We start from the raw sequence: 18,407 nt of genomic DNA on the forward strand, positions 1-18,407 counted from the left end.
AATTGCAGGAAATCTGGAATAAATAGATCATGTTGAAAGGAATTATTTTTTAAATATCTGTAATCTACAAGATTATAAAAAGTCAAATGGATTCTTTGGGGGGGGGAGGGAATCAGTTTTGTGAAAATATAATTGAAGTGATGTATGCAGAAAATTATCTGGAGACTTGATACAAAGCTTTATTGTCTGCACTGGGTTTCAGTAACCATAGTAACACAAAGTAAGTAATTCAGAACACAGAATAGTACATCAGCAGTCCATTTTGAAAGAAACGACTGAGCAACTAAAATGAACCAAAACATTTGTCATTGAATAATGACATTTCTAGATTCCAAGTCTGTCTTTATTGGAACAAACTGTTAGATCATCCAAGTCAATGTGTTAATTATTTAATTTAGTTTTGTTTTTTTTAAATTTGTTTCAAATGTTGGAGCCCTGGTATTTATATGGAAAATCCCTATTAATCAAGTGCAGGAATTCTAGGCAGTTCATGTTGCTCCTCATTATTCTCACATGCATCTCTCGACTGAGCACACATTCCTCAGAAAAGCAATTCCCAAAGATGTTTAACTGGCAAGGATGGTTGTAACAGAAGTGACCCAAATGTTACCTCCAAATGATAAGCAACACACATGGCTCCCAATCATCTGAAAACTGTTCTTTGGGATCACGGCTTAAAATGAGTATTTAAGCCAATCTTCTTTCCAGAGACCTAAAACAAGTGGCTGATACTTTAGAACAGCAACTTTGATTCCATGTTCATGGAGAACAGGAAGCTGCATGAATTGTGTGCGCAAGCTTACCATGAGGCAGAAACCTTAAAAAGCTCTTGGAACCTTTGAGAGCACCTTTATGCTCCTTGTCATAAAGCCACTGTCTGCATCATCAGGAAGAATTTCACTCTGAATACATTCTTCCTGGTTAACATCAGGGTTCAAAACAACTGGTTCACCAAAGACACATTATTGTCCACTCAATCCATTGGCAAGTTACAACCCAAGTACATCCAGACTAGTACATTCAAGAATTGGTAATGACAACACAAAAGGAGGAACTATGATCTTTAAAGAAAGGTGGTTTATAATTATGAGATTAACTGTGGGTGAGGTTGAAGAGTGAGATGTGCAAACAATTTAAAAGTAATTGTTATTTCTAAGGCAATTGTGAAATAGTTTCACTTCAAGTCAATTAACAAAGATGAAGCAGCATCAGCATCTTATTGCATCCACCATAATGTATATTTTGGCTTACAAGTCGACACCCATTTTTCTGACTAATTTTATGTTATATCTGGCATGCAAGTTGACCCCCATTTTTCAGGCTGTCCGGGCCTCCCAGGAACAACCCTAATATATACATTTTTAAAATAAAAACACCCTAATTACAAGTAACAAATCTGTAAATTAAGTTAGTTTAAAAAAATCTTGGCCTACAAGACAGTAACGGCAATGGTCCACAGAACTGGAGCTCCAACATCATGCTCCAGGTGGGAGCATCAGCCTAACAAGCAGGAGAGGTGACAGCAACCTCAGGGTCCCAAGTAGGAGCAGTTATGGTGGCACCCAGTAGTGCAAAAGTATTAGAGAGCGGCAGTGGGGAGATGCTTCCAGCATCAACTTATATGCCAAATTGACGTCAATCTGTTTATTTTTTGCAGTGAATAAGGTCTCAAAAGTATATTGGGCGTACAAGTCAACCCCCCTTTTTGACAATTTTTTTTAGGGTTTCACAACTATACTTGTACACCAAAATATATGATAATTAGTTTTCTCTCCACAGATGTTGACTGATCCTCAGGGCCCTTAAAATTTGGAAGAATGAGAGATGATCTCATTGAAACAGGTAAAATTTTAGTGACTTCTCAGAATGGATACAGAGATGAAAATTTAAAAAACTCATTATGGAAATGCAAAATGAAAACAGAAAATGATAGAAACACTCAACAGGCCATGCAGTAACTAGGAGAAGAAAAAAAATTCAGGTTAAAAACTCATCTTCAAAACTAGATGCGGGGAATGTTTTTCTGCTAAAAGGGATGTCTTGACCAACTACTCCCATCAGGGGGCACAGTAAAAGCCTTGCATTCTTTTCACTTCACAAAGTATAAATATATTTTATATAGTTAGTAGGAGAGAAGTCCAGAAGAAACCAAAACTTGACTTCTTCACAGGGAATGCACCCAATAAACTTTGAGCAGAGTCCTTGGGGACCATAGCTAAAAAAGGTTGAGAATGGCAGGTCTAGGCCAAAGATCACAGTGTCAAAGTGGTGTGGCATTGGAGGAAATTTTTCTACCAAAAAGAAAGTAGATTGTAGGAAGTTTTGCACAGAACTGGACAAACATTTATAGATTTTGAATTTTACAAGGAAGGAATGGAGGTTTGATGCAGGAAAGTAGTAGAGGTACAAGGGCAACTATGATCTTACTGAATGGCAAGAACTGAATAACTATCTTCTCAGTTGTATGTTATCATTGATCTCAATGAATGATAAAATGGATAAAGGCTAGTTTCCAAATACATTTCTGTTGCATAATCAGAATGTGTGCTAAGCACTGAAAGTATGATAACAAATTTGTGTGAGTGAGGTAATTTTGAGCCAGCCTGAAGAAAACAGAGGTCCTCCATCAGCCAGCTCCCCACCATGACTACCAGCCCCCCCCCCCACATCTCCATCGGGCACACAAAACTCAAAACGGTCAACCAGTTTACCCATCTCGGCTGCACCATTTCATCAGATGCTAGGATCGACAACGAGATAGACAACAGACTCGCCAAGGCAAATAGTGCCTTTGGAAGACTACACAAGAGTCTGGAAAAACAACCAACTGAAAAACCTCACAAAGATTAGCGTATACAGAGGCATTGTCACACCCACACTCCTGTTCGGCTCCGAATCATGGGTCCTCTACCGGCATCACCTACGGCTCCTAGAATGCTTCCACCAGCGTTGTCTCCACTCCATCCTCAACATTCATTGGAGCGACTTCATCTCCAACATCGAAGTACTCGAGATGGCAGAGGCCGACAGCATCGAATCCACGCTGCTGAAGATCAAACTGAAGACTGCCATACTGCAATCCACTGAAGAGGTACTGGGCTTCTCCTCCAGGAAAAACAAGGACTGGTTCGACGAAAACAACCAGGAAATCCAGGAGCTGCTGGCAAAGAAGCGAGCTGCCCACCAGGCTCACTTTGCAAAGCCGTCCTGGCCAGAGAAGAAACGAGCCTTCCGTCACGCATGCAGCCATCTTCAGTGCAAACTCCAGGAGATCCAAAATGAGTGGTGGACTAGCCTCACCAAACGAATATTTAATACACTTCAATAATGAAAGGTATTGATGCATTCTCCAACCATTTGTTTGCTAGAGCTGTAATTTTATATTATATTTTCACCCATCACAATGATTCTAATTTACATTTCTTAGGAACACAAAATATATATATTTTTAAAATCACGAAGTTCAGATGAATGAACAAATTTATGGGCAATATTTATTCAACTTGTTTGCATTGTTCAAGCAAATACAAAGTCAATTCAAATTCTGTTTCATTGTCAAACCACGGGACATCTTGTCCGACTAGTGAGATGGCTCTATCTGTCCCGCAATTGTCTATTATCTGTCTCAACTGGCTATTTTCCATTCTAGTTAACCTAAAGTCGTCCTGCCAAAAGAGTCTGAAGACCCAATGGCATCATCAGGGGAAGTATATGAAAATCTGTAGAAGGGCTGTAGGGGTTACAATTAAAGACCCAAGGAGGAACTCCATTTTCTTTACTGTCTTGTCACTTCCTAATCCTCAAAATAAAACATTTCTTATGTCAAGTCTTCAGAAGCGAGTTTGATAGCAAATCTTTCCCTCCCTGTGACAGAGGTTGTGACATTGAAGATCATTTCTCTTATTCTAACACCACACGTTCAAGTGGAATAAGTTCAAGTTCAGTAGAAGTTGAAGGGCCATGATAATAACTTGGAACAGCAGTTATAATTTTTTCAGTTGCTGGAATTTAGACTAAAAACACAATGAAGCACAATTTATGGAGGCAACTTACAAATGACTTGAAAAGTTAAATTTGCCAGATTTTTCTGTAGTATATTAGGATTTTGTATATTCTGTAATAACTATAAAAACAGGTTTTCTTTCAATCCCCGAGGATATAGTCATCCATCTTATTGTCTGCAGTAAAAGCCAATGAAATGGCCTGAAATTACAAGTTGTAACTTGGACTGTTACTGTTGATTACAAATTTCTGCAAATATCTATTACAGAGTGAGGGCCAGCCCTGGCATAGGGACAAGCAGTAGTTGTTGGGTTAATGGTTGTACTGTGAGTGATAATGAAGACAAAAAGAAAAATAATTGTAAGATGCTGGGCATTGCCAGAAGCTCAAGTTGTGCTGATGGTAAGAGAAAATCTGATGGATTGTTTTCTGTCAGGGTGAATGTAGGAGAACCAGAGGATGTAGTATACCCAAATTTTCAATGGATAGGTAGAAGTTTGCTGATACAAATCTAGAAAGGATACTGAGTGAGGAGCATGCAAAATTTCAGCAAAAGGATATACCAGTGGCAAGAATGTGGGGAAAATGTGACATTATAGACTTCGATAAAAACAGAAAATGATGTATCCTTTAAACAAAGTAACAAGTTGGTGTGCAGAAATGTATTGTATGGGGAGATGTGAAAAGTAAACATGCAGGTCAAGCCAACAATTTGAAAGGTAAACACGTTGGCCTCCACTGAAAAGGAATTGAAGGAAAAAAAGCAAGTTAGCAAGAGATCCTGTTTGGAATATTGTTTGCAGATTTGGTCTCTTCACCAAAATGACAAGTACACTGAGGTGTTGAAGATTAAGATTCTGAACCATTGAGCATTACAGCAAAGAAACAGGCCCCTTTGGCCTTTCTAGTCTGTTCCAAACAACTATTCTCCTTAGGCCCACTGATCTGCATCCAGTCCACAGTCCTCCATACCCATCCCATCCCGGTATCTGTTCAAGTTCCTCTTAAAAAGAGAAACTTGAGCCCACATTCACCACTTCAGCTGGCAGTTTGTTCCGCACTCCCACCACTCTCTATGTGATTTTCCCCAAAACCTTTCCCCTTTCACTCTTAACCCATGTCCTCTGGTTTGTATCTCACTGACTCTCAGTGAGAAAAGCCCATCTCCATTTACTCTGGCTATCCCCCTCAATTTTAAATGCTAATTTCAAATCTCCCCTTGTTGTTCTACACTCCAGGGAATAAAGACCAAACCTGTTTAATCTTTCCTTGACTTACTGAAGTCCAGGCATCATACTAGTAAATCTTCTCTGCATTCTTTCTATTTATTGATCTCACCTGTAGTTAGTTGACCAAAATTGCACAATATTCCAAATTTGGCCTCAATATCTTATTCAACTTTACCATAACATCCCAACTCCTATACACAATATTTTGATTTATGAAGGCCAATTTGCCAAAAGCTCTCTTTACAACTCTATCCATCTGCATTCCCAGATAACTGTTTAACTGCACTCCTCAGTGCCCTACCATTTACTGTGTAGGACCTTGCTTGGTTTGTCCTTCCAAAATGCAACACCTCACATATCTGCACTGAGCTCCATCTGCCATTTTTCAGCTGGTCCAGATTCTTCTGTAAGCTTTGAAAACCTTTACTATCCACAACACCTACAATCTTAGTGTCATTTGTAAATTTGCTGATCTAATTTGCCCTTCAGATCATTAATATAGATGACAAAAAATAGTCCTAGCACAGATCCCGGAGGCACACCATGAGTCACAGGCTTCCAGTCTGAGAAGCAATCATTCACCACTATTCCCTGGCTTCTCCTGTCCAGCCATGGTCTAATCCAGTTTACTACTTCACCACAAGTTCCCAGCATCTGAACCTTCCTGACTAACCCCCCATCCCCCCCCACCCCATGTGGGACCTTGTCAAAGGCCTTACTAAAGTCCATGTAGACAACATCCAGTCTTTCCTTCAACTTTCCTGGTAACCTCAAAAAACCAAGATTGGTTAAACACAACCTACCATGCACAAAGCCATGTTGACTATCCCTAAACAGTTCCTGGCTATCCACATAATTGTATGCAATATCTTAGAACATCTTCCTATAATTTACCTACTACTGATGTCAGGCTCACTGGCCTATAATTTTCAGGGTAACTTTTGGAGCATTTTTAAAAACAGAACAATGTGAGCTACCCTCCAATCCTCCAGCACCTCGCCCATGGCTAAGGGTATTTTAAATGTTTCTACCAGAGCCCCTGAAATTTCTTTACAGGCCTCCCTCAAGGTCCAAGGGAATATCTTGTCAGGCCCTGGGAATCTATCCACTCATTTGCTTTAAGACAGCAAGAACTTCTACTTCTTATCTGTATAGGTTCCATGACCACAGAGCCCACCTCACTGACAAAAGGCAAAGGAGGGAAAACCCAACACCCAACCCCAACCAACCAATTTTCCCCTGCAGCCGCTGCAGTCTGCCTGTCTCGCATCGGACTTGTCAGCCACAAACGAGCCTGCAGCTGACGTGGACTTTCACCCCCTCCATAAATCTTCGTCCGCGAAGCCAAGCCAAAGAAAAAAAAACTTATTAACCTCATTCCCTTCTAATTCTTTGTGCATGTAATGTGTGTGTAAATTCAGAAACATTCTTTGATTCACAGTCCAATCTCACTTCTCATTCCTCCAAGTTCACTAGTTGCAGGCAATTCTTATATTGTACACAGAATGTAACATTTATGAAGTTCACCATGCTTTGGTGCTTGAAAAGTAAATGGTTACCACTCAGGAAGGTTCTTGTCAGTTTTCAGAGAGATATTTGTTGTTCCAGGACACCCACAACTGATTTACTTCCATCAGCCGCTTCAGAGTCTTGCTGAAGAAACCTGCCCCTTAGGGTTCTCCAGATGATAACCTCTCTTTCAGGTCACCACAGAGTTCCTTTTTGTTTCTTTTATTCCAAGTGAAACAAGCATGAGCAGAGCTCCAGTATTTTAAATAAATTCTGTTTGTATGTTACCTACACTAAAAAAAAACCTGCCCAATTTATCTCCCAAAAAGATACAATACAAACAATATAATCTGTCACAAACCTCATGTCTTCATTTAGCCTTCCTGGTTTCTTTCAGGAGGATTTTCTTTCATTATTTATACTCTTAATTTGCTCCATGTAACTTATACCTGCTAAAAACCTCTTCTTCTGAACCAAATCCCCAATATCCCTCACAAACAAGGTTCCCTATCTTGCTAATCTTGCTTTTAATCATGACAGGTGCATACAAACTCTGTACTCAAAATTTCACCTTTGAAGGTCCTCCACTTACCTCACACATTCTTACCCAAAAACAACACATCACTTTCCACACATTCTAAATCCTTTCTCATTTCCTCCAAATTGGCCTTTCTCCAATTTAAAATCTCAACCCAAGGCCCAGACCTTCTCCATAATTAACTTGAAACCATGGCATTATGATCACTGGACCCAAAATGTTCCCCTACACTCTCCCTAGTTGGGACCTCTACATATTGATTTAGAAAACTTTCCTGAACACATTTGACAAATTCCACACCATTCAGCCCTTTTACAGTATGGGAGTTCCAGTCAATATGTTGAAAATTAAAATCTCCTACTATCACAACCTTATGTTTACTGCAGCTGTCTGCCATCTCTCTAAGTTTACTCCTCCAATTCTCTCTGACTATTAGGCAGTCTATAAGACAAGCCCATTCCTCAGCTCCACCCATATAGCCTCAGTAGATGAGCCCTCTGGTCTGTCCTGCCAGAGCATAGCTGTGATATTTTCCCTGACGATCAATGCCACTCCTCACACTTTCATGCCTCCCATTCTATTGTGTCTAAAGTAACAGAAGTCCAGAACATTTGGTTCTGCCAGTCCTGCCCCTCCTGCAACCAAGTTTCACTATTGAACACAATGTCATAATTCCACATGCTAATCCATGCTCCAACCTTGTCTGCCTTTCCAACAATTACTTTCATTGAAATAGATGCCCCTGAGAACTTTTTTTTTAATATAAACACATACAGCCCATTGACTTCTAACAGTGCAGGCCAATTTTTTTTTTATATAAAAATAATTTTTTTCCCTCCTCTACTCCTCTATCTGCTTTGACACTCTGGTTCCTACCCCACTGCAAATCTAGGTTAAACCCACCAGAGCAACACTAGCAAACTCTCCTGCAAGGATATTAGTCCCCCTCCAGTTCAGATGCAAATGGTCCCATCGGTACAGGTCCCACCTTCTCTTGAAGGGAGCCAAATGATCCAGAAACCTGAAGCCCTCCCTCCTGAACCACATCTTTAGCCTCATGCATTGTCTTACTATTTCTAACCTCACTAGCATAAGGCATACGACGCAATACAGAGAACACAACCCTGGATGTCTTGTCCTTCAACCTCAGGCTTGCAGGACTTCCTCACCCTTCCTACTCATGTCATTGGTCCTTATAGAACCATATAACCACTTAAAGCACAGAACAGGCCAGTTCGGCCCTACTAGTCCATACTGTAACAAATTCCCACCCTCCTACTCCCACTGACCAGCACCCAGTCCATACCCCTCCAGTCCTCTCCTCTCCATGTAACTATCCAGTCAATCCTTAAATGTAACCAATGATCCCACCTCAACTACATCTGCTGGAAGCTCATTCCACATCCCTACCACCCTTTGTGTAAAGAAATTTCCCCTCATGTTCCCCCTTGCAATTTTCCCCCTTCAATCTAAAGAAATTTCCCCTCATGTTCCCCCTTGCAATTTTCCCCCTTCAATCTTAAACCATGCCCTCTAGTTTGAATCTCCCCCACTCTTAATTGAAAAAGCCTATCCACATTTACTCTGTCCGTCCCTTTTGAAATCTTAGACACCTCTATCAAGTCCCCCCTCAATCTTCTAACCTCCAGAGAAAAAAAGCCCTTGTCTGCACAACCTTTCCCTGTAACTCAAACCTTGAAATCTTGTTAACATTCTCGTGAACCTTTTCTGTACTCTCTCTATTTTGTTTACATCTTTCCTATAATTTGGTGACCAAAGCTGTACACAGTACAGTTGAACTATAACATCTAGCTTCTCACATTGCCTTCTGAGAAGGCCATGAACTGGATCAAAGATATCTAGACCCTGGCACCAGAGAGGCAACATATCATCCAGAATACTCAATCTCTTCCACAGAAACTCTTATCTAGCCCCCTAACTATGGAATCCCCTATTACTACAGCTCACCTCCCTTCCCTTTTTAACCACAGGACCAGATTCCATGTCAGATACCTGATCACTGCGGCATATCCCTGGTAGGTCATCCTTCCCAACAGTATCCATAATGGTATATATTATTGAAGGGAATAGCCACAGACATGTCTAGTCTCTTTCCCTCCCTGACCATCACCCATCTACCCTCTTCCTGCCTCATAGGCATAATAGTGTCTCTGTCTCTCCTGTCTGTCACCACCACTACCACCCAAATGACCCAGAGATCACCCAACCAGCTCCAATTCCTTAACTCAGTTTTTCAGGAGTTACAGCTGAATACACCTCATAGATGAAGTCATCAAGGATATTGCTAGCTTCTCTGACAACCCACATTCTGCAAGAGAAGTATTCCCCTGTCTTGGCTGCCATTCCCACTGTTAATAACTAGAGGAAAAAATATGCAGTCTAAAACCTGTACCTACCTGTTGAATCCTTTTTGTTCTTTGAACAAGGAGGCCCTGACTTACTTCATCTCCTGTACTACTTCAGCCTCTTCTCACCAAAACCTTACCACTCTGCCTCACACAACGACCACTCTGCTACACAGTCGCTCTCTTTTATAGTTATGTTTAGGATACCTGATCTCCTTTACTCTCTGCAATTGGAAAGGAGTTTTTTTCCCCAACCCTTTTGTCTTGAACTCAATTATTGGCCAATCAACTGATCCTCTTTCAACTGTTAAACTCAATTGCCCAATCAAATGCTAGTTGTTGAGTCTCTCCTTTTTCAACCTTGTTGTATTGAACTTGATTGCCCAATTACTTGCTCCTCTGTCTGAAAGGGACTGATTAGGTAAACTCAGAAGCTATTTCTTCCATTGTACAACCATGGGGCATAATATCAGAATATGGGGCTGACCCTTTTGGACTGAGATGATGAGAAGCTTCTTTGTGCAAAGGCTTGTAAATTTTTGGAGTTCTCTTAATGTGCTGTTGATGTTCAATTAGTAAATATATTCAAGAATTTTGAAACCATGGGAACCCGGCAATACAAGTATTAGGCAAGAAAGCATAGGATCAGCCATAATGTTGAATGGTAGTGCAAACCAAGAGACTGTGGTGGCTCACCACAAGGCAGGCGAACCGGCCCCACTTGTAAGCCACATGGCGGGGCAGCCGGCCAAAATGGCGCCGTCGGGGTGTTTCCTTACCTTCTAGCTCGGGGCTCAGAAACCCACGCTTGGGGACCACATGATACCTGGGTGACGTCAGCGCCCTCCAGTGCGGTTCTCAGCCAGGTCCGGGCTGGGAGTAAAAGTCCAGCCCAGCAGCCTGCAATAAACTAGTCTGCTCACTGAGCTCAACCATCTGGTTGCGTGTGTTATTGCAGGAGCAGTGTAGCCGCCACTACAATTGGTGACCCCAACTGGTTCAAACGTCTTTGAACCCATCATGAGCGAGCCTGGGATCAATGCTATAGCCGTGAAACTGCCTGAATTTTGGGTTCATGAGCCAGGGACCTGGTTCGGCCACGCGGAGGCCCAGTTTCACCTCCGCCAGATTTCATCCCACATGACCAAATTCTACCATGTAGTCGCTGCCCTGGACCAGGCCACTGCCAGATGTGTGCTACATCTTGTTCAGCACCCACCCGCTGAGGACAAATATGAGACCATCAAGCGAGTGCTTACCGGGTCCCTCAGACTATCCAGACACCAGCATGCCACTCAGGTGCTTCACCTCGACCCCCTGGGGGACAGGTCCCTGGTAGAATTGATGGATGAGATGCTCGCACTCATGGGTGAGCACACCAACTGTCCACTTTTTGAGCACATCTTCCTTGAACATATGCCTGGGGACATCTGCCCGCTGCTGGTTCAGGTGAGCTTCACTGACCTGAGGAAGGTCGCCCAGAAGGCCTAAGAGCTATGGCTCGCATGATTCCCGGAAGGCTCAGTGATCCAGCAGGTCACAAGGCATGGGCTATGGGCACAACCACACTAAGCCCACCCCTAGCACTAAGGTAGAGCACCCGGCCCCTTCAGGGGTCCCCAAGAACATAACCAAGGCCACAGCATCTGCTTCAGGCCTCTGCTTCTACGACCAGCGCTGGAGAGCCAAGGCTCAGAAGTGTTGTCAGCCCTGCTCATTCCAGGGAAATGGCCAAGGCTGGCCGCTGTTAATGGCTACGGCGGCTGGCCAAGGACACGGCCTTCTCTACCTGCGGGACTCAGTCAGCGACCGACGGTTCCTCATTGACACTGGAGCCCAGATCAGCATCATACCGGCCATGGCCATCGAATCCAGTAACCGACCTTGTGGACCTCCCCTCCATGCAGCCAACGCAACGGCAATCCGGACGTATGGGAACAAGTCCACTTCCAGATCGGCCAACAGAATTTCGCGTGGAGGTTCACCATCTCGTCCCTCCCGACTGCCATCCTGGGTACAGACTTCTTCCTCACATATGGGTTTCTGGTGTACATTCGAGGTAGGTGCCTGGTGGATGCTTGTACCTTCTAGGCTGTTCGCCTCGATGCCTCTCGCTCAGAGCAACCACAGATGGCCACGATCAGCACGCCCAGAGATGAGTTCCAGCAGATCCTGGAAGAGTTCCCGACACTCCTCAAGCCACAGTTCTCCGTTGCTTCGCTGCGCCACGAGGTGTTCCACCACATCCCCACCCAGGGCCCGCCAGTTCACGCCAAGGCACGCCAGCTCCCGCCTGAAAAGCTCCAGGTAGCAAAGGAGAATTTTTCGCACCTGTTGGAGCTGAGGATCATTCGGTGGTCTGACGGCCCATGGGCCTCGCTGCTTCACCTGGTCCCGAAAGCCTCTGGCAGCTGGTGTCCCTGCGGAGACTATCGACGGCTCAATGAGGCAACCTTTCCTGACTGTTACCTCACATCCAGGACTTTACGGCCAACCTGCATGGCGTGAGGGTCTTCCCCAAGGTTGACCTGGTGCGCAGATATCACCAGATCCCGGTGTTCCCTGAGGACATACCCAAGATGGCCATCATCACCCCCTTTGGCCTGTTCGAATTCCTGTGCATGCCATTCGGGCTCAAGAACGCAGTTCAGACCTTCCAGCACCTCATAGACTCTGTGGGCAGGGACTTGGATTTCGTCTTTATTTATTTGGATGACTTCCTTGTCACCAGCAAGGACTGGGCACCACATAAGGCCCACCTACGTGCCCTTTTCTCTTAGCTTGTCGACTTCGGCCTTACTATCAACCAGGCCAAGTGCCAGTTTAGGAAAGAGTCTATGCAGTCCCTGGGCCATAACATCACGGCTGAAGGAGCCACGCCCATTGCTGTGAAGGTTGCTGGCATCAGGGAGTTCCTACGCCCGAACAGCCTCAAGGGGCTGCAGGAGTTCGCGGGTATGGTCAACTTTTGCAACTGCTTAATCCCGGGAGCTGCGTGTATCATGGAGCCGCTGTTCGCCCTCATCGCACCCAAGCACAAGATGCTCGCTTGGAACCCAAAAGCCTGCACCTCATTTGAGGCCACCAAGGATGATCTGGCGAAAGCCACCATGCTCGCCCACCCGCTCACCGACCTGCATATGGCACGCTCTGTCAATGCCTCTGCTACAGCCATTGGTGCCATCCTGGAGCAGCAGGTGAATGGGCATTGGAAGCCACTGGCATTCTTCAGCCGCCTACTCCGCCTGCCGGAACGCAAGTATAGTGCCTTCGACCATGAGTTACTGGGCATGTACCTGACGGTGCGGCATTTCCACTATTTTTTGGAGGGGAGGACTTTTACCATCTTCACCGACCACTGGCTGCGGAACCACTGGATCCTTTGCCATCGCAAAAACACCTTTTCTGATGCCTCCACTGACTCCTGCTCCCGAGCCCTGTTGCATGGTTGGGTCACCCGGTTCGGCATCCCGGCTCACCTCACCAGCAATCAAGGTGCCCAGTTCACATCTGTGCTCTGGGCACAGCTCTCCAACAGGTTGGGGATATAGCCTACCACCCGCAGGTCAACGGACTGGTTGAACGTCTGGACCGCCACCAAATTTGATTTTTGAAGAGCAGGCCTTTTGTCAGAAAATATTAAACATAGTTACCTTATAAAGTGCTTAGGTGCAAAATGGAAGATGGATATCAGAAATGATACTGGCCCAACAAAATATGATCAATGTGAGAATTTTAAAGAAATCTGCCCAAGCCACGTAGATTGTGTGACTAGTTCAACAAAAAAGTCAAAGAACGATGTGGGTTGGAATGAAAGGATGAAGGATTGGTGACACAGAAAAGGTGTTTTTGCGATGGCAAAGGATCCCTGGTTGGTCAGCCAGCAGCATCACCTCTCCTTTGTGTCGGAGTTTAGCACCGACATTCGGCACAAGGTGGGGAAGGACAATGTGGTTGCCGATGCACTCTCGCGACTGGCCATCTGCGCACTGACGCCCGGCCTCCAAGCAGCTAGCCCGGGACCAGGAAGCTGATGAGGAGATGAGGGCCTTCAAGACCGCCATCACCGGCCTGTGGTTCCGAGACCTTCCGACTCTGAGTGGCGAAGGCACCATCCTGTGTGATGTCTCCTTGGGCACCCCGCAGCCAGTGGTTCCGCAGCAGTGGCACAGGCAGGTCTTCCATCACATCCACTACCTTTCACATCTGTCCATCAGGACCATGGTCCGAATGGTGGCAGAACGGTTCATATGGCATGGGCTGCGGAAGCAGATCGCAGGCTGGGCCAGAACATGCACCCATTGCCAGACATCCAAGGTGCACAGGCACACCAGGGCACCCGTACATGAGTTTGAGCATGTCTGGGAATGGTTCAGATACATTCACGTGGACATCGTCGGACCCTTACCCATTTCCCGGGGCAACCGTTACCTGTTTACAGTGGTGGACCGCACCACTCGCTGGCCCAAGGCAATCCCGATGCCAGATGCCTCCACTGACTCCTGCTCCCGAGCCCTGTTGCATGGTTGGGTCACCCGGTTCGGCATCCCGGCTCACCTCACCAGCAATCAAGGTGCCCAGTTCACATCTGTGCTCTGGGCACAGCTCTCCAACAGGTTGGGGATATAGCCTACCACCCGCAGGTCAACGGACTGGTTGAACGTCTGGACCGCCACCTTAAGTTGGCACTCATGGCCCGCCTCCGGTCCTGACTGGACAAACGAACTTCCTCGGGTTCTCCACTCCCAAGGAAGATCTGCAGGCGTCATCAGCTGAGCTGGTCTACAGTGCGCCGCTAGCACTACCTGGTGAGTTCGTCAATGCACCTCACAAACCCCAGCGGTCGCCGCATGAACTACTTTCTCATGTCAGGGCACGCTTGGACTCCTTCGAACCCCCACCACTGCCCAGGCAAGGCACCCACCCGACTCAAGTTCCTGGCAAGCTGCTTTCCGCGGAGTTCGTTTTCGTTCGGCCCCGCGGCACCATTGCAGTGACCATACGAGGGGCCATACAGGGTTATACAGCATTCCAGCTCAATGTTCACGCTGGACTTGGGTGGCAGACATAAGCTGTTTACCATGGACAGGCTGAAGCCAGCGCACCTTGATCTCACTGAGCCCGTCGTCATTGCCCAGCCCAAGAAGTGAGGCCACCTGGCAAAAAAGGACATTGGTTCTGGGGGGGGGGGGGGGGTGCTGTGTGGCAGCTCACCACAAGGCAGGCAAACCAGCCCCGCTTGTAAGCCACGCGGCGGGGCAGCTGGCCAAAATGGGTTTCCCTTCCTTCCAGCTTAGGGCTCAGAAACCCGCGCTTGGGGACCACATAATGCCCAGGTGATGTCAGCGCCCACCAGCGCGGTTCTCAGCCAGGTCCGGGCTGGGAGTATAAGTGCAGTCCAGCAGCCTGCAATAAACTAGTCTGCTCACTGAACTCAACACATCTGGTTGTGTGTGTTATTGCAGGAGCAGTGTTGCCTCTGCTACACCACTTTTATTATTTATTATTTCTTACCATGATAGTGGGCTGTTAGAGGTGTAGTGGATAGTGTGCTGACTGGCTGCATCACTGTTTGGTGTGGGAACATCAATACCCCTGAGTGTAAAGCCTTCTAAAATGTAGTGGACACAGCTCAGAACATCACAGGCAAAACCCTCCCCACTATTGAGTACCTCTACAGAGAACAGTGCAGTCAATGGGCAGCAGCAATCATCATAGACCCACACTATATAGCATACACTCTGTTCTCATTGCTACCATCAGGAAAGAGGTATAGGTGCCACAAAACTCGCACCACCAGGTTCAGGAACAGCTGCTACCCCTCCACCATCAGACTCCAACAACAAACTCAATTCGAGACTCAATTAAGGCCCCTTACTTGTGCACTTCATTGATTAATTTTCTTTGTTCTCTGTATGCAGTTTTTTAAAAAACTTGTTATGTTTACAGTTCTTTTATTTGTTTCCATGCTTATGCTGTGTAAAGTTTAATTTTTGCACTACCAATTATGGGTAATTCTGCCACACCTGCAGGAAAAAAGAATCAGTATTGTACTCTGACGTTAAATCTGACATCTGAAATCTTACATTCTCATAGATGATGGAATAACATCAATAAATCATCAAAATGTAACAGGCAGAAAATTACAAGTAAACTAACCAAAGTTTTATATGCTGACCATATTCCCAACTAGTTAGATAATGTTGTCCCTTCATTATGGTCTCCTTACTGTGATGCCATGCCTGTGAGAATATTAATGTAAGATTATTGTGGCTTGTATCAACAGCATTACTCAAGTGTTTTACTTTGTTTTCCAAAATAAGTTAAGCATAAGATATATAGGGTCAGATGCAACATGCAAGTCAATATAGGGGTGTGTATGCAACATGTAAAATTGTTTTTCATGACTACATCATCAAGATGGTATATATTCATGATATAAACAAGAGCATTGCAAATGAAAAGGATAATCTGAGACAAAATAAGACTCATAATATAACCTAAATAAAATCATAGTTCTTCCTTTGAATAAATCACAAGGGGAACTCCCCAATGAAGGGTTTAGAGAAATGTTATTTGTTACAATCATAATAAGGAACTGAAATTCAAGTCCTAGAATTAATAGATTGTAGTTCAATTCTCAAGGTTCCAAGGCAATTTCTTGGAATAATTTGAGATGTGCCATGCAGCCTATCCTGTATTTCAGCTGTTACAGGCATGCTCACAATTCATATCTGTATGACTGCCTGACTGAACTGCAAATTACCATGGAGTGGTTGTTTACAGGCATTTGCAGAGAAGCTGAGTTTAGCAAAGGTGCCAAGTTAATAGTTTATTTCTCTCTGGTAAAACAAAGTGAAGGAGAGCTTGAGATCCAAATTCTATCACTCTATGGTGTCTCAATTAACTTACAGAGAAATCAGGAAAATAGTTTATCAGGACATAACAACAAGCAGAAATCCCACCCAATAATATCAAGGGAAATTCAGTGTGGCAGTCCCTCTGGTAAAACTGTATCTCATGCTCTAACGGAAATTGTGAAGGTGAAACAAAAAATGGTGTAAGACTCACAGGTCAATTACCATATGGAGAAGACAGAAGAGTCATTTGATTTTTGAAGAGCAGGCCTTTTGTCAGAAAATATTAAACATAGTTACCTTATAAAGTGCTTAGGTGCAAAATGGAAGATGGATATCAGAAATGATACTGGCCCAACAAAATATGATCAATGTGAGAATTTTAAAGAAATCTGCCCAAGCCACGTAGATTGTGTGACTAGTTCAACAAAAAAGTCAAAGAACGATGTGGGTTGGAATGAAAGGATGAAGGATTGGTGACACAGAAAAGGTGTTTTTGACCCAAAAGAAGAAAGATAAACAACTTGTGAAAGCAAATCAAGTACAGGCAATATGTTTCCCTTTCCATGGTTCCTATTTTATTCTTTCAATGGTGACAATTTTAAAGTATTCATTATTGTTGCATGTTAATTTTTGAAATAATGCAATAAACACAAATAAGTGCATTTAGGTTAGCAAGAAATCTCAGACCAAATGGGAATAATTAATTCAAAACCTATTGCAAAATCCTTGCGAGCACATGACTGACCCATTGAAAACGTAGGTTCAATGCTCAAGGAAAATCCAATTTAAAAATTACCAAAATGTTAAAATGAGTTAATGATGTAGTAAACTGACATCTTTTGAGAGGGACAGTGCGTGAAATGTATTGAACAAAAGCACATTCAAACAGTTAGGAAAAAAATGTCATTTTTTTCTTTCTTTTTTTAAAGATTTTAAAACATTAGTTAAAATAAGTTTAAATTAATAAGAGCTGGTTGAAACAAATAAAAAAATCTATACATCACAGAATGAGATGAGTGAAATTCAAATTCAGCAAAATTGTAAAAGAGTCTAAAAATGATTGGCTGACCAGTAAATGCCAAAAGGAGTTTCCTTTTCTATCTCAATGAATGCTCTGTGATTCCAGTTCCGTTCATGTCCTTTTGAATTGAAGACACAGAGTATTCCCGCACCTGCTCACAAGATTTGGGTAAGCAGACTTTGCCAAACAGCTGTCATGAGGCTGGATTTCATGTCAATGACTGCACAATTGAACAAGCTGAAAACTGAAAGAAGAAAGGATCTCCATTTCCTATCTGATTCTTGAAAGCAGAAAGGAAATGTAATGTAGTAACAAAGTTCTTTTTGTTATGAGATACTGATTCTTAATAAAACCAGAATTCTTTCTGAGCATTGACTCCTGTCTCCATGAAATTTACATTTGTCTCTTTTGCCATTTTCGCTCACAGTTCTTGTCTTCAAGAAGGTGTACTCAAGATTTGCTACAGCAGCCAAATCTCTCCCCTTAGCAGATACTTCTCAATCTGATCCATGCCAAATGGGTTCCAACCAAACCTCCAGCCTTCACAATTCAAACTCACCAATGATCTCAAGTATCTTGGGATACTGTTCCCATCGAATCCTGAGATCCAGCACAATACCATGTGCCAGGACTTGTATGCTCTTGATCTTTCCTTGGAACAACAATGACTTACTTGATCACAAATCTGTCCTGGTTCACAATTCCATTTTATTGGCCACCATGTTCAATGCAACAACAGATAATGTTGTTTTCTTTATATTAAGGATCTCAAACTTGAAAAATACTTCCAGTATTCCTCTGAATTCTTTTCCATCTTTCCTCCCTGTGTTTTCAACATCCCTTCTGATCTTCCTCTCTCCAAATCTAAACAATCAGACCTTG

General features: G+C 43.9%; 1 long non-coding RNA gene across 1 annotated transcript; it reads left to right on the forward strand.

Annotated features, from left to right (window-relative positions):
- Window positions 1-923: 923 nt before the first annotated feature.
- Window positions 924-17,828, forward strand: LOC138752372 (uncharacterized). Its single transcript, XR_011350570.1, has 3 exons — window positions 924-1,073; window positions 1,780-1,842; window positions 17,631-17,828. It is a non-coding gene; the product is annotated as an uncharacterized lncRNA (long non-coding RNA).
- The last annotated feature ends 579 nt before the right edge of the window (window positions 17,829-18,407 follow it).

This window comes from Narcine bancroftii, chromosome 2 (genome assembly GCF_036971445.1).
Source record: "Narcine bancroftii isolate sNarBan1 chromosome 2, sNarBan1.hap1, whole genome shotgun sequence".
Lineage (NCBI taxonomy): Eukaryota > Metazoa > Chordata > Chondrichthyes > Torpediniformes > Narcinidae > Narcine > Narcine bancroftii.